The following is a 22,743-nucleotide window of genomic DNA, read 5'->3' as shown; positions in this document are numbered from 1 at the left end:
CTCAAACAAGACTAGGAAAAAGGGGACGTAAGGTTGGTTTAAAAATGGACAAGCAGAAAAACTTTCCCTGAACACATGCAAAGCTTGCTGACACGAGACACTGCTGAAGCAGATCATGCAGAAAGTGCCACCAAAAGATCAGACTCTCAGGAACCTGACACAGATCTTTTCAGTAGTGGCATAGCTACTGAATGAGCAAATGATGCAACCACACTGGCCCATGATCCTGGGTCAGGCAACATATACACCACGGTCAACTCATTCTATTGTTTCTCTTCCCCCATAGTTTGTCCAGCCAACTGAGCAAACCAGTCATTTCAATCCTATGTTACAGCAACTCCTGCAGTATAGTTTGAGCAACCAGAAAGCCAGCCACGTTTAGAAGAAGTTCACTCCAGCATTTCTGGTGTCAGAGAGCCCACAAGAGCAAAGGACATAGTCCTCATATTGTGTGCTTCTGAGGCATGAAAACACACTCCTTTTAACAACTAGGGCCATGTCTTCAATGGTCAGACTAGACATTTTGTCATAACCCTTCCAGAGTTTTCCACAGTCAAGCCTGAGGCACGAACAGCAGCAGGCTACAACAGCGACTGGTAAGATCCAGCATGGCAAATGCTGCTTCCCTCTGGAGCCCAGTGGGAGGAACAGTTCTAAAGACAATGTCACTTATTTCATAAATAACTATTTGTTCAAAAATTCTGTAGAATCTTCATCTTCCCTTGAGAAAGGTTTAAAAACTCTGCCTGCTGGAGATTACCAAAATCCTCCCTCCAAATTTTTCTAAACAGGGAAAAGCATCAAAGTAAAGCTACCCTGAGGACACAAAGCAGCTGTCATGCTGGAGCATTGCAAAGTAGGTGGGCCACACTGCTGAACCTCATTCTTGATCTATTGTCAAGGTGAAATTCAGTCGTGACGTGAATAGCTAGGAAAGCTACCCATTAGGGGCAAGTTCATTAGAAAATAGGAGTAGAGTGATATATAGCATAACTTGCTCTGACTCTGATATTCATTAGTGTGCAAAAAGAGTATAGCATGCACAGCAAGGGAGCCGAAGGGATGCATGCGCAGAGATAAAAGAGGCTCCCTTTCCTTTTCTATTAGTTGTTTTCCCCGCTACCCTCTTCCGTAGGCACAACTGGCATTTTAAAAGTATACTCTTTTTGCACACCTCTGAATGTCAAATTGGTGCAAATTGCACTATTTTACCATCTGTGTCTTTTTTCCGACTCACGTCTTTTAGGTCACTCCTGAGTTGCACCTTATGATGCACGTGGGAGCCATACTCTTTTCCCCTGGGCTGTACTGGCCCAATATCCTCTCACTGACAGAGGCCAACAGCAGAGGCTCAGGGCAGAACACAAGAGCAGGGCAAATACAGAGGGAGGCACCTCTGGTTCCCCCTTCTCACTTCTGATGATCAGAACTTAACTTCCCCAAGTCTCAGGTTACCCAATGGTGGGGATATTATGTTTAATAGACCTTGATCAATCTTTCTTCCATGAATTTATCCAACCAACTCCTCAACCCACTTACCTTTTCCATACCTAAAACATTGTGGGGCGATGAGTTTCACAGCTGAAATATGAGTCACGTGGAAAAATCATTTCCTTATGCTTGTTTTAGCTACATCTCAATTATTTACAATTGCTAGTCTCTAAGTCTCTCACAAAGCTTCCACCAGGTCATTTCTCTAATGAGCAGAGGGTATCCAGCACACTGAGCCCCTGGATGTGGAACGAGCACCGTGGCTGGACGCTGGAGCCCACCAGCCTCCTGCTGCCCTCTGCCACTCTGACTTCAGCCGCTGCATTTCAGAGTGTCCCCAAAGGGAGAGAAGGGGGCAGTCCTCCACAAGCAGGAATTGTCAGTCACATCCTTTGGCTACAGAGACTTTCTAAGGGTTGTTCAGCGGTTTCGTGCAGCAGTAAACGTCTGTGTGAATGTGGTGCCTCTCAGCCCTGTCCACCCCCGGCTGACCACCAACTCGAGGGCAGCAGCCGGTGTGGGGATCTTTGCAGGGCAGCTGGAAGAGAGAGCTCTCCGGACTGTACAAGCAAGTGGAGGGCAGAGCCATGGGCAGAGCGTGAACAGCAGGATCCCTCCGGACACCGAATCCCCCGCAATGACCTCAAACCCCTTTTTCCATAAAAAGGCGGGGGGAGGGGAGGGAAGGGGAGCAGAGGAGAAAGGAAAAGATAAGCTGCACTACCATACAAAGAATGTGACTAGGAAGAAATGAAAGCTTATTAAAAGCTGTAATTAAAGTTGTACACTTGTGTAATCAAAGTCAGTAGCAAGGAGACTCCAGTTGATCAAAGATTAACAGCTCTTTCCACAAACACTTGAGCTTCCACAGAGCTATGTCAGGTTCCCCCTATATTAAGCCAGGGATGCTCACTGACTCCAAGGAGTTTACTGGAAGAGCACAGCAGTGTAACAACAAACTGCCAGCACCGCATAGGTTTTCTTTATGCTAAAAATTACTCCAGTCATCAGAACATGCACACCATAAAGCATTCATATTAACAAAAGCAATACGTCTCAGCAACCCCATCTGGAGATGACCTCAGTTTCCCTCAACTTCTAAGACTGAAAATAACTATAAATCTTAGAATGTTAAGTATTTGGCTTTAAATGACACTGTCAAGTAGGGTGTAAGATTAAACTTCAGATTTTTCTAAGAGGGAGAAAAGGGGGTTTGAGATCCTAATGACAGAGAAGCTACCAAGTTAATGGGTCAAATTCACTCTTGACACAATCCTGTAGTCTAGCTGTTTCATTACATTTATTTTAAAGATTTTAAATATGCATCTTTTGCCTTAAAGAAAAATAATAATTTAAGAGAAGCATTTAGTCACCTCCGTACTTTAAGAGACCTTGCCTTGGCTCCACTACAGCAAGCATGATCAAAAACCCCAGCCCCTAAGTATTCACTGGAAAGGTATTCAGATATCAGGACCCTGAGGACTTGCCCTGACTTTAACTATAAATGAAATTTTTAAAAGTGACAAATAATCAAATATAGGAAAGTAAGGAAACAGTATTTCCTTATGACAGTCATATCTCAGTGGAAAACAGCTTCCCTGCAATTACTTTTGGGTGGTTGGTTGTTTTGTTTTACCATTAGTCTTCACTGGAGTGACTCTGACTCGTTCCAAATTTCAGTTAGTTTTTTTTAAGGAACTTTAAATGTAGAGATTTTTTTTCTTTGTTTTCAGTGCTACATATCTAAACACAGCATATTTTATCTTATGCAGGAAAACCAGAAAGTATTATTAGAATTGGGAAAAAAAAGGGAAAGTACGGTCCTGTTGTGCTCATCACTGTGGAGTCATGGAGGTGGGACAGATCCCAGCTCCCTCCCAGGAGGCTTACAATGGAGCTGGAGAACAGACAAGGGTGGGAATAAGACTGGAGAGCACGAGCTCAAATGAAGCTCAAACAGATTGGCTGAGTTTGAGCAAGCGAGATATATGAATAGAAAAAAATAAACAGACAACATTAATAGTAAAAAGTGTGTCATTTGTCAGAAAGATTAATTATTTGATGTTACATGCTTCATAGTTTTCCCAAGCTGTGTTGCTATGGAAGACTTATACTTCATCTCCTGAAAAAATATCTGTAAAAACTATAGGGAATTTCTGCATTATTTTTATGAAAAGTATGTATGAGTCAGTGCTGTGCTGTGACTGACTGCAAGGGTCGATTCTTCCCTTTGGACACAGGAGTGAAAGGTCACACAGACTTGTCTAGATTGATATTAATGACACAAAATCATCAGCATATGCATAGATTTCAAAGATGCTGGGGAAAAAAAACCAAGGAGCAGAAATGAACAACTGGTGGCCAACGAAGGCAAATCATACTGAAAGCAGCACAACTGAAATACAGAATAAAGTTGTCAGCACACTGCGAAAAGCACACAGCCCCTCAGTGCAGGGCCACAGGTGAAATCCCAGGTGCTTGGGACAGGCGGGCTGGTGACACTGCTGGCATATGCGTAGGTTTGCATTTACATTCCAGCCCGAGGATACTAAAATAACCCAGTTTTGCCTGACTAATAAAAGCTCCCTGGCTTGGAAAAGCATAACCTATGCTATTACAATATTCTGCAAGGCTGCATAGCGGAGTATATGTCTTGTAGCAGTTAGGAGCTCTTTTTTGGTGAAAAAGGGTGGGACTAAACCTAAACAGCAGGCTCGGAGCAGCGGAAGCGCAGCGTGAACAGGGAGGTGAGCCCTCTGAAAGCACCACCGGCCCCGTGGGTACTGAGACGGTGATGTGAGGCTGGTGCGATTCTGTGCAGCCTTGCAGGTAGGCACTGGCATGAGAGCATACACTAGGATGGAGGATCAGACCCTGTGACTTTCATGAGGTCACTGTCCTTTTAAGCGTTAAGAAACTGAGGTTTTCTATCATGGAATCATGTCACTAATAACAAAGTCGGTGAAGAACAACCCTTCCCTTCTCTCAACCTTTGCCTGCCTGCTCTAACTAGACCAGAAGGTTTCTGAGCAGACTCCGACGCAATACTTTTCTGTACAGTACCTAGTGCTGTGACTCCTCTGTCTAGGCATGCCTGAAACAAAAAAAAAACCAACAGGAACTGGCCTGGCTTATAAGCCCATAAGTTAGCAACAAGGACCAAGAGCCTGGCTTCCCTCCAGCTGCTTCAGGACGTTCGTTTCTCTGTTGACAAGGGATCCCGATGGCCCTGAAAGCAGCAGAGCAGCTCTCCACCACTACTTTCCAGCCCATCCTGCAAAGTACCAGCTATTCGACTGCGCTACAATTTTTACAAAAGCTACAAAATGGGCAGAATCTAGCGCACCCCTCCTGCAGTGCCTATCGCATTTCAGGTTAGGATCCAGAGAAGGAGAGCACTCACTGAAGACATATAACCAGCCAAGCTCACCCATGATTACAGGTCCACATCGCCCCTGGAAAAATTATATAGCAAAGAATCAGTCCCCCTTAAGTGCAGCTCTTAAATTTCCACCAGATCCTTTGAGTATGAATCCAGATTGTCTCCAGTTCCTGAGGCCAGGCTCCTTTCTAGTCATTTCCCTCTAAAACCATTCTCACTACATGACTAGACAAGTAAAAAGCTGATAGCACAGAAAGAAATGACTAATCACGTAACAGAAAGCAACAGACTTTTCCTTCTGAAGTTTGCAATGGTCCCCAGCCATGATCGAAAATGTGGGACTTGCTCTCCTGAAGACCATAGAGTTTTCATTTACCATACTTTTAGCCTCTAGTCTTATATTTTAGATAATTTGATACTGTGAGGAACACTGAGGATGACTGAAAGACATTTTTAATCAGAAATTGTTCTTCAGCAGCACTGCCATCCAGTTTCAAACTGGGCAAGATCTGAGAAGTGGTGGGAAACAAGTGATGCAATGCGGCTTCAGAAAATACACTGCACTCTCCTTTTGAAGACATTCATGAATGAGTCTGAAAATGAAGCATCAGCAGGGTCTCGGGCCTTCTCACAAAGATGGAAAGAGACTAAGAAATCATGCAGACACTACCTGAGCTATCAGCTGCCTGCGACACTGCAGACCAAGAGGTACAGCTTGACCAACTGCATGTCTTGGCAAGTGCTCTGAGAACTGCACTGAACTGGCTACACTCGTTCCTTTCCAGCAGGCCCCTGGCAGGCAGCTGCTTCTCCTCTCCGTGAGCCTTGACATGAAGAATGCCACAGGGCTCAATTCTTCCACCACTTCTATTTAATATCTATGCAAAACCTCCAGGGAATATGATGAAGTATATGGGCAGCAATGCCAGCCATTACGTTGATGACACGCACCTTTATGTATCTTTTCCCCTCTCATGCAGACAGCACTCTCCCAAATCTCTCAGTGTTGAAAGCAAGGGTAGCATGGCTGGCAGAGGCTGAAGTCAGAAGAGACAGTAGTGAGGCTGGCTGGGAGTGGGAAATGTTACAAACTATGAGCTAACATTGTTTATGATTCGAAGACAGACACTAATGTGGACAATCTAATAGACACAATCATCAAAAGGGCCTTCCTCTCTCTCTCTCTCTCTCTCTCTCTCTCTCCAGTCAGCATAATTCTCTTTTCAAGCAGTGGCCTGGCCATGCTTATGTGTGTTTTTCACATCTGGGCTGGCCTACTATGAGTCTCTACCTTAGACTAGATAAGCAACGAAGACAGAGCTAGTTGCAAAACTGTGGTACCCACCCTATCACAAAGCAAGCCAAGGAGATCAGGAGTCCCCAGCCTGTCCTCCTGCCTTTTCCTCATACACTCTGAAACATCACTGGTTTTCACAAAGGGCACAGTGGGCTAAGTACAAGCCGCTTGAACAGTTGCCTCTCCTTTCTAGACCCAGAAGAGCAGATGCAACTGGAAACCTGTGCTTAACAGAGCCCAGTACCACCAGACTCCCACAGCACCTTCGGACAGCAGACCCCCAGCTCCAGAGCATCTTCCCGGAAGAGTTAAAGTATTCTGCTCTGCTCATCCTCACGTTACATTGCAAGACGCTAACACAACATTCATCAAAAGATCCAAGCAAAAGAAAATATGACATATTCAAGAGTATCAGACCACTATTAAGCACTGAACAACAAAGGACTGGCTGGGCCCCTCCTTTGGCTGTACTCTCTGGAACTTCCAGTCTATAGGCAGCTCCCAAATGCTACAATCATTCACCTTTTGCAACTGCAGAGAGGTAGGATACCAAGACTCAACAGAAATACAGAATGGCTTTCCTGACGTTAGGTGAAGCGTAACAGATTGCTCAAAATCCTACCACAAACTCTGAGGGCAAGCCAGAAAGTGCAGGAATGTGCAGATTCAGTTTTCTCATACTGGTCAGTTGTGTCTGTCCCTGCACAACATCTTCTAATGATGTAAGGGGTGTGAACGTGAGCGAAGGCAAAACAGGATTTCCAGATGGGCTACAGAATGACTCAAACTTTCTGGGATTTCAGTTTTTTAACATAAACTTGGCAGCTTTGTAAAGACCCACAAACACATGTCTATTCTAGACTCTCCAAGAGCCAGAGTCATTGAGACATCTATTTCATTTCTATACATATTAAATAATTTCACCTGATGCACAAAAAGAGGCCTGTATAACTTTCCCCAGCATGGGAGTCTGAGAAAAAAAATGGCTAGCAAAACTGTTTCAGTAGTAGATAGAATACACAAATCAGACCACAAAGCAGTATACAGTCGCAAGCACAGACAGTGTTGCTGGAGCAGCAATGATCAAAGGGTAAACGAAAGGAAAAGCTTGCAAGGAGAGTTAATGCCTTTCGCTGGAAGAACTCATAGAGCCAGGTCAAAACAGACAAGCTTTCAAGCATTTGTTCAAAAGTACTGTGCCAGGTGCATAGACTGTATGTGGTGCAAGAGATTAGGAGCCATCAGAGAGCTGATGACAAGTTCCTGAGTCAGCACTGGCACAGCCCAGACATTACAGCAGTCAAGGAGATGCCCTGAGCTACGAGACTAGGTTGAATCCTAGATCAGTGAAAGAGCAATGCGAGATTTTCCAGCACCCTCCTCCGAGCACCCAGCATTAGCCCATCTCCTATGTGTAGAAGGGCAAAGGAATCCCCTTTTGCCAGGTATTTATCAGCAGATTTCCCCTGGCGGGTTGGAAAATCTCTACTGGCTATTTGTGGCCAGAATTGACAGGCTTCTCACTGCTTGAATCATGGTGTGACGCTGAGTCATACCAGAGAACTTGGCATCATAGAGTGAGCTAAATTCCCTACTCTGGAAACAGTCTTACACTGTAATTTAATCCAGTGTGAAACTACAGGTATCATCTCATGCAAAAAATCTGTCTCTGAAGAAAAACAACAAAAGGTAGGCATAGCTCACAATTTGGGGAAAATTGATCTGATTAGCCCCATCCTCACAAGTATTGTGGAAGTACAAGAGCTCTGCCAGCATTTCCATTTAAAGAAAAGAAACAGCAGCACAAGTTAATACTGCCAAGAAGAGTGTGGTACATCAGGGTATTTTGCTGACAGCAGCCTGCAGGCAAAATCTGGCTTTCAGGGTCAAGAGCTGCTGCCATCTTCGTGCAGGAAGAGAAGGACGACAGCTGGAGGTGCTCCTCTTCCTGCAGTTGCGCATGGGCCCGCACAAGGCCTGCAGCAACATTTCCAGCTCTCAAAGCCAAAAAGGTGGGATCATTATGCCCACCTTACTCAGCAGTTAACATACAGAGTTGTTGGCTAGATACAACAGGCATCTGTGTAAGGTACAAGATGATGTGTGCTTAGATGAGGTATTTCAGAAGATTAATTCCTCAGCCCCATTCAAATATACTGGACTGTGAACAAATATACTATGGTGCTTGTGGTCATTTGTCCACTTCTCCTCTTACTTTTCCCCCATTTCCATGGAGAGGTAACAGCAGCAGTTTCCATGCCACATATCAGGCTATCTAAGGTGTTTCCATAGACAGACATTGCATACAATCTCTGTTAGGCTCAGCACAGCGACCAATTAGGTTAATCTCAGAGGCAGACTCCTTGGGAATATCTCAGAGCATCTATTCTTTCTCAGGCCAGGGTTTCCGTTTTAAAGAGATGCAGCATCATCCAATTAAATGAACAACAGGTGCGAAAGGTAATAACCTAGATCTCTTTTGTATCTGAAGACAGCAGTCAGAATTCTGCTTGGTCCTAACCTCCCACAAAAGGTCAGAAATTCTCTCCAATTACTAAAGGAATGAACTAATGAAAACTTCAGCAACAATATTAGATTGGACATGACAACATCGAAGAGATTTTTTTATATATATTTTCAAAGAAGCATCTCAAGCTGCTGGGGCTTGGGGTCACCAGAAGTCTGTTTGGCTTAGTGCAATCATAGCCTTAGGGGCCAGATGTAGTCAAAGACCTTTGTCTATCCGTTCAACTCCCTCAGTCCTGATTTCCCACAGTGGACCTATCTTTTGCATTCCTACATCCAGGAGAAAGGTAGATTAGTAAAAAATGTAATCTATCACTCGAGCTGGCACCAGGAAGCCAGCAAACCAGAGTTCTACAAATGACTGCCACGACTTCCTTTGTAGCTTTAACAGTTCCCCTGCAGAACACGGGTAACACCCTACCCTTACCTCACTAATAAATCGCGTGCATTACTTTAGGCATTGTCTATACTAAAAGATGCTCAGATCATAAACAGACATCCTCTCCTAGCTCTAGCTGTGCTGGCTAAAAATATCACCTGTTCCCTCCTACCCTGCTGCTTTTCACTGCTTGTCTCCTACAGCTTACTGCTCCTGCACCTCCCGCCAGTAGCAACACTTGCATGAGCGCTCCCTGATCCACTTCAGGCATGGCCATCTGATCTGTTTGAGCAAACCCAGCTGACACTGCCTGGAGAAGCTGAGGGTGAGCGCACAAAACCCCTCCTGCCACCAGAGGTAGTCTCCAGCAGTACAACCAGCTTGGGTTAGTCTTGAAGTAGCACACTCGTTTGCTTGCAATGGGAAAAAGCCTGTCCACACCATCAGTGGCGACAGCTATGTCACTCAGTCAGCACAGCCCTCTTGGGAGACACAGCATATACAAATGGAAGGAGTTTATCCCCTACCACCACAGTTGCATCATCGGCCCAAATGACATCAGCTAAGCTGACAAGAGCATTCCTTTTCACGTGTCTCTATGTAGCTCAACTTTCATGAAGCCATGTATCTCCATCAGATCTCAACAGGCAGTGAGATGCCAGGAAAGAGCATGAGGGTTTTGCATGCTTTTAGCCCTGTCAGAGTCACAACTGTCCAAGCTCTACAGCATGGTCCTGTTCTGAATGACCTCTGTTAGCCTTCTTGGAAGTTCCCAGGCTGGGATTTCCCCTGCACCTTGTGCAGTTATTTAGTAGACAAATATACAGTGCCATTCAATCCAGATGGCAGAATTTAGAAGAGATTGAAATAAACATGCAAGTAGAAGAGTAGTAGAAATGTTCCTAAATGGCAGGCAAGCTTCCCCACCACGCAGAACTGTAATTACATTAATATTTTAGGTACCTCCTGTCCTTTGACTAGAAAGAGTTAGTGAGCTCACATTTTTCTGCTGACTTGCCTCTTTTGTAGGAACCTTGTATCTCCTGCTGCAAAGGAAATCCCACTACAGGAAACAATCCATTCTGCTCAGGTGAAAACAATCGCACAAGTAGCAAAGCAGAGATTTATATAGATCTAAATAAAACCACATAATTATTAGAGTTTACTTTGCCTCTGAGGTCAGCCTTGGAAAAAAAAAATCACCTGTAGCCAAGACTTTAAAGATAAAGTTACTAATCTTGAATGGGTAGCACTTTCAGTTCCTCAGTCACGATACGTATGACAAATAGAATACACATGTAAGAAAACAGAAAAATCTACTCTATCCAGTCAATAATTATTAACCACACAAAACACTTACAATGGGAAATAATATTTTCTGTTGTCTACAAAGCCATCTTAAGCCTAGATAATTAAGGTTATGTTTCTTTGAGTTATTATTTCTCCTGAATACACAGTAACAATCATTCTGTTACTTGTATAAATCTACTGACCTCAGCAGGTGTACAGCAGGGATATACTTGATTCATGCTACATAGGGGAATTCCCAAGAGGACTGTGAATTAGATTTCCTTTTCTTACCTCCTTCCCCCAGTTCTACCCGCAAATGGAAGTAGGGCAGATTACGGGCATTCCTCTGCTGAAGTATCATTATTACTCCTCAAAAAGAAACAGTAGAAGTTAGAAGTAAAACAGATGCACTGCATCCCTCCAACACATAATCTCACAGTTCCCTCAGCATAAAGAATGCCCTGTATCGACAGCGCACTTGAACTAACTCAAAGGTCTAGGCACAGGATCTTCTGCAGCTGGAGCACATCCCATGGGAGCAGAGAAAACCATCATTGCAAATACACACATTGCTTTAACTCTGAAAAGTGATGTTTCAAACACCTGTGCCCTTGTTTCTATAGATACTTATGCAGCATATAAGAGGAACTGTTTGATAAAGAAAAAGCACTTGCCACAACTGGCTCTCAGAAACTCAGATATCTGATGGTTGTTCCCCTATACACCAGCCTTCCTTGCACGTGTTTTTCTTCTGGCTTGCCTCCTGTTCTCAGCACCACCTTAACTCAAGTATCAGATCGAGGTGGTTATTACTGCAGAACAGTTAAAGCAAATAGAAAAGCCTTGTAATTCACTTAGCAATTAGCAAAGCTTGCAGAAGTGTGTTGCTGTGTTTATCACTGCACAATAAAGATCCTCTCTGCTGCTCAAACAACTTACTCTTTTAGCAAGTTTCACTATTCTTATGGACTCCAGTTGTTTAACACCTATCCTAATCATGCTAGGGCAGATCTCGGATCCATCTTTGGCCCTGTGTGTTCACTGCGGTCTTCCAAGACTTATGATGAAACTCTGCCTGTGACCAAGCATCAGGTCCCAGTTCAGCAAAGCACCTCACTGAGTGTGCAGGTCCCCTTCAATTCAAAGTTAGGCAGATACTTGAATGTCTTGCTGAACAGAGATGGCAGCTGAACAGACAGCACATGCTTCAGTGCACTGTTAGAATGAGGTCTTAGAAGCAGGTACATGTGGGCAAGCCTGTTCAGGTCAGTTTATCATGTTTTCCTAGCTGGAACTAGCCAGAGCTAACACATTACTTCCATTTTCTTTCTGGGATGTAACACACTGCAGTAGTTAAAGCTGTAGATCACAAAAGTGTAATCTAGGGATCATGAGACAGTCATTAATCAATCAACCAGTGGAAACAGGGGCTGGGTAGATATCATTATCTCTACATTACAGATGAGACACAGAGAGTTTGCATAACAAAGCCATAGAGAAAGAGAAGGCACTTTTCTTATTTCCCAGTTTTGCTCCATCTTTCCTTCTGAAATTCATTTTCTCACTCTTCAAGACTTCCTTCCCCAACTGAAATCCAGCAATTTTCTTCATTCAGAGGCAAAACTGACTCCATGTCATCCCTGAAAGCTAGCTGAAGCTTTTCTATATAAAAATCAGTTAAAGAAATACAAGAGCAACCTTTCTTTTTTCTAGACATGCTGTAAAAGCTACCTGAACACTGCAGTGACAATGACAATGACAAGCAAAGACGAAACAAGAATTTGGACACGGAACTAAACTGCATACTGAGTCTCCACTTGTCTGCACCCCAATTAGCGCAGAATCGAGACGAGCGTCACAGTGGTCTATAAACAGGACCAGGAAAAGATTGACAAGTAACTGAAGGGAAAGAACTGAGGGAGTCAATTGTCAGAGCAAGGAGAGGTTACGCAAAAAACAAGAGAGAGAGGTTAACCCATTGCCCTGGAGTAATGGCTAGCCTTTAACACATGGCCCCTGCTCCTGTCAGTATTTCTTCTTGGACAGGTTATCTCAGGAATTTATGCTTTCCAATAATTACCTTTCAGAGGGCTCTCACTTATCTTGCAAGAGGAATCCACCAGTAACCTGACCTGCATTGCTCATGCAATCGCCATCCACCCCCTCTAACCTTTCATCCCATCTCTCAAAGCAAAAGCAAGCGGTTCTTCCCAGACTTCCAGTGCTGCATCAGCAAGGGCTGGTGAAGCTGATAAAAATGAGAGTTTTAATGCTTAATGCTACACAAACATTGATGAGTTTGTGGGCAAAAGCAGCAAAATATTACCAGCAGGTTAAAATACCTCCTGTAGTAATGTTATATTATCCAGAACTGAAGGATGAACGCTGGTCTTGCACCACCATGAGAAGCATTTTTACCTGAGAGTAAGTTTTATTATTTTATTGCAGCAGACCTCAGAGACAGTCAGTATTGGTTTTAATAAATTTTGGGACTCACAGGGCCCTCTATGTAAGCTCTTTTCCTGTTACTCTCCCAATCTACCTTTCTTCCACTACGTGAATTGCTTTTCTTCTTGAAATATCAGTGCCAAAGAGAAGCTTTTGCTTTTGGCATTCACTCCAGAGCCATTTCAGATGAACTTGTCCATCTCTGCTAAAGTATATCTTATCACACTCAGTGGGTTATTACACTCCCATTCACGCTCTGATCAAGGCCCTCCCAGGTTGGCTTTTTGTGTAAGGGACTCCATTACATCCTATACAAGCTGATGGGCACCGATTTATTTCCAGTACCAGGGATGGGACAGGGCGAAGGATTCTTATTTTCTGTTCTGGATGTAATGAGACATCTCTTCAGCCAGTCAGTAATCGTAAGGAAATACTTCATCATGAAGTTCTGAGAAAGTATCAGGCCTGACACAAGGAGTAAAAAGTCATATAACAGCCCACATGGGACCCTGTCATCAGTCCAGAAATGTACGGTCTGGGCACACGGACCATCAAATCTCTGTTGCAGCATGGATTTGTCTCAATTGTAGTGGCTTGCAGCCACTTCTGACAGGTAGCCAGAGGAATCTCTCTCTCTTTCTTCTACACTGGCAATGTAACTAACTTTGGTCTGGGAGAAGGGCCATGCCTCACTCTGGCTGCGTTATTTTAAAGGAGTCACATATTGCTTTCAGACCCGTGAGAACTTTGGACCGAAGCACATGCTCTCCCTGGCATTCCCATACTCCATCTGAGCAGGACTGTACCACAAGAAAGAGTTTGATGTGGGGAAAGCATAAGAGGGGAGGGCAAGAGAAATCTGCTCTTCCCTCATTAAACTTCAATAGGTGCCTAGGCCCAGCAATGCTGCACTACAGTTTGGATTTATGTTCCCCAATTAACACAATTCACAGCATAAAGTTTTCTCTTTCTGTTTTGAAGGGGGAAGAAGAGGAGAAAAACCACATTCCAAGCATTTGGCACAACAAACTTCCCCAGCTATCCTCTGGGAACAAAAAGGAAAGGAAAAAAAAGGCTTGTCGCCACACAATTTAAAATAACCCATCTTTGCTGGCTCCACTCTGTCTCAGGGGTAGATCCAAGTCTTAGCCCCCACCCATTAGGGCTGAAGGCCCAAAGCACTTGACATTCATCAGGAGAAGCAAAACAGCTCCAAGGCAATGGAAGGGGGAAGGGAAGAGTCCCTCCACTGGCAGGAGTTGAGAAGGGAAGAAAATGGAAGGATCTGCAAAAAGGTCGCAACATAAGGAGGGTATGGAAGCCTTCTGCTTCTAAGGACCATCACACACAGATGAATCATCTTGGTGTAGTTGCTACTGAGCACGAAGCAGGCAGGTAAAATGTCTCCTCTGCCCTCAACTGGGGGATCTCCATTGTGGTTAGCTTAGGAACTGCTACTATTTGACAGCAACATTGTTGGCTCTATCACGTGCACAACAGAATGATTAGCTCCTTTCTCTCCAAATGTACACTCTCCCCTCTTCTCCCCAAAGAGAACCGCAAGCCATATGCATTGAATACTAAAAAAATCTCATCATCTTTGGTGGGACTTATGAGAGAAAAGCCCTTCAGAGATTCTTTCTTTGGCCTTTTTGTGTAACACACACTAAACAGTCATACACTGAATCTTTCTCAGCATAAAGAGAAAGACTAGGAGATAGCACCATGTCACTCAGTGAAACACAGGACATTTTTGCAGAAGTCAGAAAATAATCTAATGATGTATTACATAGCTCAGCGATGCTCCACTTGAGCTCCTTAAAACATCACATGTGGGTTCTGGAGGAATCTGTAGGCTTAATCAGAGCCTCTCTTTGCTCAACAAACAGGAAGGCAAAGCACTTGAGATTGTTCTTTACTCTTTGATGTAGTCAAAGAGAGAGGCAGTAAGATGGAGAGATGGGAAGCAACTCTTCACCAGCAGTCAGGAAGAAAACACAACTGCAGAGTTCTACAAGCTAATCATGGTGTGATGATCTGACACTGCACTAAGGCATCTGCTCCCAGCTTACCATCAATGATGACAAAGCATCAAAGACATCACATCACAGCACAGCATAGCATCAGGTTACCACACCCTGGTGATTATGTCGCTTTCTCTCAGTCCATTCAAGAACGAAACTTTTCAGGTTTGACTATCACTGATCTATAGTGTTGCCTGTACACAGACAGGTTGCATATACTTACAAATGAATCACTGCCACATGGAGATTCTTGTTTGTAAGTCTGCCATGAATGACTTTGAATATTTTACTTTGGAGGAGCTATAGGAACTCACGTTTGGTTTTTGAATGCAAAGAATGCCTGGTGTTTATTTGACATTTTATGTGGTTAGATACGATCCCTTCCAGGTCATTCTTGTTGCTGCGCAATGAAGAGCTGGAGGATCTCTTCTCTTGCTTTCCACGTGACTTCTTTCCAGAAAGAAGTTCAATTATAAGAAAATGATACACTTATATGAATAAGTTCATGGCTTGCTTTCTTATACTCCTTCTTTTGGTCTAGTAAGCCAAAAGGCTGAAGGAAGGAGGGGAAGTATAAATACAGAGCATGCTCAAGGAAAATGAACCTTCAGTACGAAGCCAGCTGATAAACAGCTGGCATCTATGTCTTCAGTCAGCATCATCTTAGATGAAATTCTGTCTGTTCCCAGTAAGCAGCTCCTACTCCATTTTACCCTTCATAAGTTTGTCCATCAGCTGATGGGGTTTCTCAGTTTTGCATGGTGCATCCAAAAGTGGAGAAACAGCTGGAAACAGCTGCAGCATCTGGGAAGTATCTGTGGTAAAAATTCCTAGAGGATTTGAGGTGATAGCAGGTATGGTTACAATTTACTATAGGCTGACATGTTTTTGAGATTGTTTTTAATATCCAAAATCTGACACTTTTCAGAATCTTTATGCTGCATGCTTTTGCTTAGGTTTGTTTGCTTGTCTGTTTTCTGTTAATTCTACCTACATAAAAGAGAAAATCTTGATAAAATACTGGAGAAGAACACATGGTTCTACGGAAAGAAGAGGACTAAATTCTAGCAATACCCACCTTTTAGAGAGTTGTTAGTGTTCCAAAAATGGCAGTAAAAATATAGTACTTCATTTCTGCAATTATCTGCTTCCTTTAGGGTTGTATGTTCTATAGTCACTTGAGGAACATGTTATGTCGCGAAGGACTAAACTGGCTACTGTAGTAATATCTTTCCGTGTGACTGTAGCTGTCAATACATTTGAGTACAGCAATAGTACGGCAAAAAATGTGGAAGCAGAAAAAATACAGTTTGATTTTCTAAAACATTTAATATTGCAGTGACAAGTAAATTATGACAAATTACATTTTAACTTCGGTTTGGATTTAAGGCCTAAATCTGAACTGCAGAAACATCATTTCCCCATGTGATTGTACACTTGATTGCCATTAAAGCTTGCATAGACTGAGCACTCCATTCTGATTTCTCCTAGTATTTTACACTCACTTTGCTAAGGTAAAAAGACTGCACAAGATGGCAGAAGAATGAGGCCACAGTTTCAGTGTTGCTATTTGCCTATGTACTAAGGGATTTTTTCAAAGACTGCTGGCTTGAAAAGACAGCTGTCAATCCACATCAGTCCAGTGGGGAAACTGTTAATCATGGCTCCCACTGAAAAAAACAGCAATACCACTGGGAATGACAAATTTGCATAAGGAAGGAAAAATGGCAAGGAAAGAGTGAAAAGGGAGCGGTAAATGGAACAGTACACAGCAGGGACTGTGTGTCTTTGAACAACAAAGGACTGGAAATTACAAACGGAAAGATGGAGCCCAGTCTCCAGCAACCCCAGAAAATAATGTACAAGGTATTTAGCACATAGAGGTCCACAAAATACTGGGTACAAATTCTCAGTATTCTAAAAAACCTTAAGATCTATAGTAAAGAAGTCCAGGCCTCTGAAGTACTATAATCTTCCCCAGAAAGACAAAAAGGGCATCATCAGTGTTCTACGGCATGCACAATTCCAACGTATTTGTGGAATGAATGTGCTTGGGTGGTCCCAGGAGGTGATCCATACCCCATACTACAGAGAAAGGCAAAGGAGGAGACCAAGAAGACAGTTGACAAGCATCTCTAGGACTGTGGACTCCTCCTATCCATCCTTCTTTTCGTATCACAACACACACAAGGGATGATCAGACCTCAAAACTGTATAAAAAGGCCCATTCCAAATGCTAGAGCTGAAACATCATGGTAGAGGGAAGCAGGAAAAGTCAGGTCAGGCACAACTCCACATCTCCACACATTTGGGAGTTTCACAATGTAGTATTTGACTGAAACTTTACCAATAAGTTCCAACTTAAACTTGAGATTCAGGCACATCTCCTATTTTAACTGGAAAAATAGCCAGGAAGGGGATGAAGTCCAAGTTCAAGAAGCTTAACCCCAGACTTATGGTACAGAAGTCTTTTTTATCCTGATATTCCCATCTTTCTTCCTGTATTCCAGCTACCACCTGCACCTGGTACTTACAGTATTTCCAAATCAAACCACTCAAAAAATCATGAGTTGGGTCCTGTTTCTGAACAGGTAAATTGTTTTAGATGTAGATATTTCTACAGCCAGCAGAGCCAGAAATTTCAGCTATAAAACTGAAATTTTCAAGCAGTCCCTGGCTTCTAGGAGGTGGAGTTGCTAAGAAAGTAACAAATTTTGAAAGCACTAACAAAATCACTGTCAAATGCCTAGAGAATAAACACAGAATGATATCAGCATGTTAGTCCCTAACACACATCTTAGCAAAAGTTGGAAATTTGAGTTCAGTGAAAGCTCTTTCTCCACCAGCCAGGTCCCCCTTAATTAAACAAACTCTAAATACAGCCTGTTTTTCTCTTGTGGAGAAAATGCTTTTCTGGAAGAGGGCTGACTCAGTTCCTGCGTACTTCAGAGTACTTTTGACTTCCATCAGTGCAAAAGGAGAATCAGGACACTTTGTACTGTTCTTCCTATAGCTCTGTAACAACAGAAGGCATTTTAGATGGACTGACAAGACTTTAAAAAGGGCGTATTGAAGGAGACAGTTTAGGCTATTAAAATTAAAGTAATTAATCACTCCAAAGGTAATTCTTATCATTTAGCCTGTTTGTTAACGGTTTTGCCTTCCTAGGTTTGACTATGAAACTTAACAGTTTGCAATTGTTGCAGTCCCTGGAGCTTGATTCTGTCTTGAATAAACCAGAAGAATAAACCATGGGCAGAGACAGAAGCAGCACCAGGAACCCTTCCTGTCCCCACTTTTATTCAGCCACCATGCCCCAAAACTGGCTGATGAAGTAGAAGTGTCAGGACACAGCAGAAGTCACATCCCACTACACCCTCCAATGACTTCCCCATAGCTACAGAGTCAAGACTGGAAATAAAAATGGCTGCCCCTTTTTTGAACAAAAATGGCTCCTCAATTTAGAACGCAAACATATCTTTGATTTGCCTTCTTCCTTTCTTGAAATCTCTAAGGGAGAGGGTCTGAAAATATGAGTCACTCTTCACTGTAAACCTAAATTTTCCCAATTCTACCCCACTGAAAAATCCAGTGAGTACCACAAGGCTAAACAAGGATGGACTTTGTCCTACCTTTCTGCTACAGATAGCATTTTACTGTCACTAAGGGAATAAAATAATCATAAGAGCATAATGATAGCATGTGTTTTGCTAGCTGCTGTTCCTCACGTGGGGCAATCACTGGCAATTCTCAGATTTAATCTCTCCCCTTCCCCAACCATGCAGTTGATTACCGCTCTCATTCCCAGTTAAAAATCCTTGATCAGCGTAAGGCACATAAAGGAGTCTCTGACCCCAGCTAAGGGAACAACAAGAGATGACATTTGGTTCTTTGAGAGAGGAGTAGATAAAAAGGAAAAATGACAGCTGGAGTCAGGAGGAGCTAGTTAGTGGATCGCAGGCCCAGGAGGGTGCAGGGTGGGGGCCCACGAAAGAGAAACAACAAGAGATTGCAGCCAGACTGTTCCCTCTCCTTCCCTAGGTCTCCTTTGAGTCAGTAAGCATGACTGCAGCAGATGTCAGGACCCATGGGGATCACTCCTTTGGCTTTCTTATTTCTGCAAAAAAGGTAACGTAGAAAATAGAAGAAATATTGGAGAAAAAAGAAAAATGAACTAATATCTGTCCTTTTGACATGTGGGAATGTATACAAAGGTGAGCGCCAACTTGTAATGACCTGTGGTATGTAAATACGCTTAAGCCAGCAGGAGGAATTTTTCTGGATCTGGTCCAACAGGGGCAATCATTTACAGGATTTGACTGGGATTAACCTGTGGTTTCCACTTCAGGATACAAAGGAGAAATACAATAAGCAAGCGCAAGGCAAGCAGCAGTTGTAAGGAGCATCCCTGTGCTTCTCCAGCACGCACACGCAGCCAGAGCTGGCTTGCAAACACACCTGGCAAGCGCCTCTCAGTTCTGGGAACATCCCCAGAAAGCAATCAATTCGCGCACGCGTGCGCGGCCCGCGTGTGTGCTCACACATGGGTGTGTTTCTCAGCATGCTGCACTGAACACACGAGATTTCATCCATTGCTAAAACATCAAATCTCATTCAGCATTACTCAGGACACCAGACATAAACCAACAAATTTTAGCCAAAGGCATTTTAGGCTGGATTCACTGCCACTGGTGTAATTCCCTTGAAGTCCATGGAATTACACCAGGGAGAAAGAGGTTGGCTGTTTAATATTTGCGGCTTGCGAAATTGTGCATCTGTGTTGGTTCTTTTGTTTTGGAGACACAGTTCTACAAATTATCATTATGAAAGAGATATTAATTTTTGTTTTAAAAAGATCACATTCTCAGGGCGCAGAAAGAAGTCCACTTCCATCCACCAGGTCCCTTTTCCTCCATTCCGCACACCCACAGATGGACACTACACTTTTTCAGATTTGCAAATCCACAAAGGTGTACAGTGACATCGACAATTTTAAAGGGTTCACACTAGAAGTAATTTCCTGTGGCAGAACAACCTAGCAATGACAGCATTGGATGAACCTTCCTATCTTTCCAAGATTCATATAAGGCATTTTAAAAGAGACATTCAAGTGAAAACTGTGTGCTTTGGCTTTGTGCATGAGAAGCAAGAGGAAGCCCAGGGGCTGCAGAAGAGGAGACAGAGTTCTGACCTCTGAACACGCTTTTGTCCAATTTTCTGGCGGGGAAGTTGCATGTACTTGAGGCACACTCATTGCTAGCAGAGGGTGTTTAATCCAGATTCTTCCAAAATCTGCAATTCCCTCCTTTATAACAATAGGTTTTAAAAATGCAATAGTTTGGAGGTTTCCCGTTTCATCATTCTGGTAAACCTACATTCAAAGAGGAGGAAGTTGTGTGAAGTCCTGAAAAATAAAAAACCACCCCACCACTGTTTTCCTTTGATGGGCTAGTCAGGAACCATCTCTCCAGACCACTTGTTTGACTCAAAGGCAAAAAGTAGTTTACAGCGAAATAAACAGCAGCTAATCAAGATGAACCTATTTGCTTATACAGCCTTACTGGCTAAAATACAGCACCAGCCCTGAATATTATTTATCTTGGAGGTGGCAACAATAGAAAGTGAGCAACTGATTACACAGCTTCTCCACCAATTATGAACCAACATTTATCTCCTGTGTACAACAACGGACATTTAACTGGGCTCTTCATCTTTTCCTTAATATTTCTCAAGCACCCAGTAATATACTCATCACCTTGTCTAGTGAACACAAGCGGAGGCCCAGCACCAAAAATACTTTACAACACTCAAGAGCAGTCTCCCCCACCTGCACCTGGAGGGCAAAGACGAATGTTGTTACAAAAAAAACATGTGAGCGCTCAGAGTCAGGGACTGTGTTAGTACATGTTTATGCGGTGCCTTGTGCAGCAGGGCCCAAATGCAAAGTGGAGCCCCTGGGCACAGGGTAGGTTTTTTCTTATTCCTGAATTTAGGAAAAATCATGCAAGATAATACAAGAGATTCAACTGATAAGGTTTGGTTAAGAATCACTTATCTGCTTTCTCTGTAAATACCAATAGCTCTTTCTTTGGGTTTTATGTTATTTTCATCTGAAAAGCAAACCTGCTATGATGGGAATGAACTCAGCCAGAACCAAAAAACAGGGCACCGGTGTAACTGGAAAAAGAGAACAACAGTCTGAGAAGGGGAAGTGCTCAGCATTCACCATGGGAAGGAAGGAAAAAAAAATTAAAATAAAAAAGGAAAGATGAGGAAGAACACTAATTAAAGACACAGTGTGGATGCAGGAGAACACACAGAGATCCCCCCCACACCACCCCTGCCATCCGTATGACAGTGCTGCTTTGTGGAACAGAACAATAGGTACATTATACTAACCTATAATTATCCCGAGAAGAATGATAGCAAAGTCAAGGCATTACATGAACATTGGAATATTGGATACAATCCCGTAAGAAGCAAGGGGGTGGAAGAGGAGCCTTAAAAAGATTGAAACCTTCCCAGCACAGAACATCAAAGAGCAAATTTCACGTTCTCTTCACATTTATTTGGGTTTTTCTTTTATTTGATGTGTTGATTTAAACACAATTCCCTTTTTCATGCATTTCTTGGCTTCTTTATGCTGCAATTGGTTCCAGCACTGTAGCATCCTCCTTCGACGGCGTGGTGGATTTGGCACAAGCAGGAGCTCAGCCCAGTGCATGACTGCACCATGTGTATAAGCAGTGGGAGACAACGGTGGATGGAGACGTACTCCAGCGCTGGACGAAGAAAAGCAAAGGGCTGGTCATTCAGTGAATGCATAATCAAGTGTTACCAAGACACAGGGCACACAGGCACTCAATACCTGCACTCTCATTCCAATCAGATAGCAGGTACTGAAGTACAGGAAGCAGTGAGGCACAACTCGACACCTGTTTAAAACACGTCGCTTGCATTTATAGTGTTATGCAATGTTGGGGAAATACTGGAAGAAAGACCTGGAGTTGTGGTTTTTTGCTTCTGTTTGTTTTTTAGCACGTTGGACTAGACACTTCGCTCTTGTCCCACAATAACAAAAAGGAGTGGAGTGGCCTATCAATTCTGCAAAATCTAAATGTTCCTCTTTGATTTTTTTTTTTTTTTAAGAGTAGGTAACTACTACAACCTGGTGTAAGCAATGGTATCGCTTGGGCCACAGAGTGGACCAGGTAGGAGTATGTGAAAAAGCAGACTGACATAATCACCTCTTCCTTTGCTCGTTCTAGGTGGACTCTGCTCCTCCCTGTAGACATGACCGATTGAGCGCCTTTTCTTCCACAGAGGATATCCAGCCACTCCAGCACACTGTGTGTCCAAGTGATGAGCAAAGATTAAAAAAAACTCTCTAACAAAACAAAAATCAGCCCTGGCAGGATCTTGCCATGTCACTTTTGTGCAGCTGTGCTCAAGCCTGTGTGTTCCTAGCAAAGCCTCCCTGCCTGCAGTGTGGTCAGACATGCTTCCTCTGAGCTACAAGCTGGTTGTGCTCTGTAGCTAGGAAATGCCGATGTGAAGAGTTATTAAAGGTATTTACGGCCCAGCAGCGACAGGCTATGTTGCAGGCCAGCACTTAGAGCACTGTTCCCTAATGGGATTCAGACCTCATCTACTGTTCAGAGTTGGAAGGGGAATCCAGGAGCCCCTACTTTACACGAGGCAGGATACCTCTGATCACCCAGCTGGCAGCATTTAACCTCTGTGGGAGAGCCTAGAGCTGTTGCTAAGTTAGTGTAGACCCAGAAACCACTGTTACAGGCTGGGGTGAGTGCTGAACTTCGCACGTGGCACTGCTGAGTGCAGGAAAGGATCAGCAATATCCCACCTTTGCGAGAGAAGGGATCCAGGTTCCTGCGGAGCTCAAAAG

The 22,743-nt window shown here is 43.4% G+C and overlaps 1 protein-coding gene across 4 annotated transcripts in view; it reads right to left on the bottom strand.

Annotated features, from left to right (window-relative positions):
- The window catches only part of DPF3 (double PHD fingers 3), a 200,846-nt gene that overhangs the window by 130,647 nt on the left and 47,456 nt on the right, over nt 1–22,743 (bottom strand). The gene's annotated exons all lie outside the window — the stretch shown is intronic.

The sequence above is a fragment of the Nipponia nippon genome, unplaced genomic scaffold (genome assembly GCF_047370975.1).
Source record: "Nipponia nippon isolate SJK-2023a ecotype South Korea unplaced genomic scaffold, ASM4737097v1 scaffold_10, whole genome shotgun sequence".
Lineage (NCBI taxonomy): Eukaryota > Metazoa > Chordata > Aves > Pelecaniformes > Threskiornithidae > Nipponia > Nipponia nippon.
The sequence above is the reverse complement of the archived record's forward strand: the minus strand, read 5'-3'. Positions and strand labels throughout refer to the sequence as shown.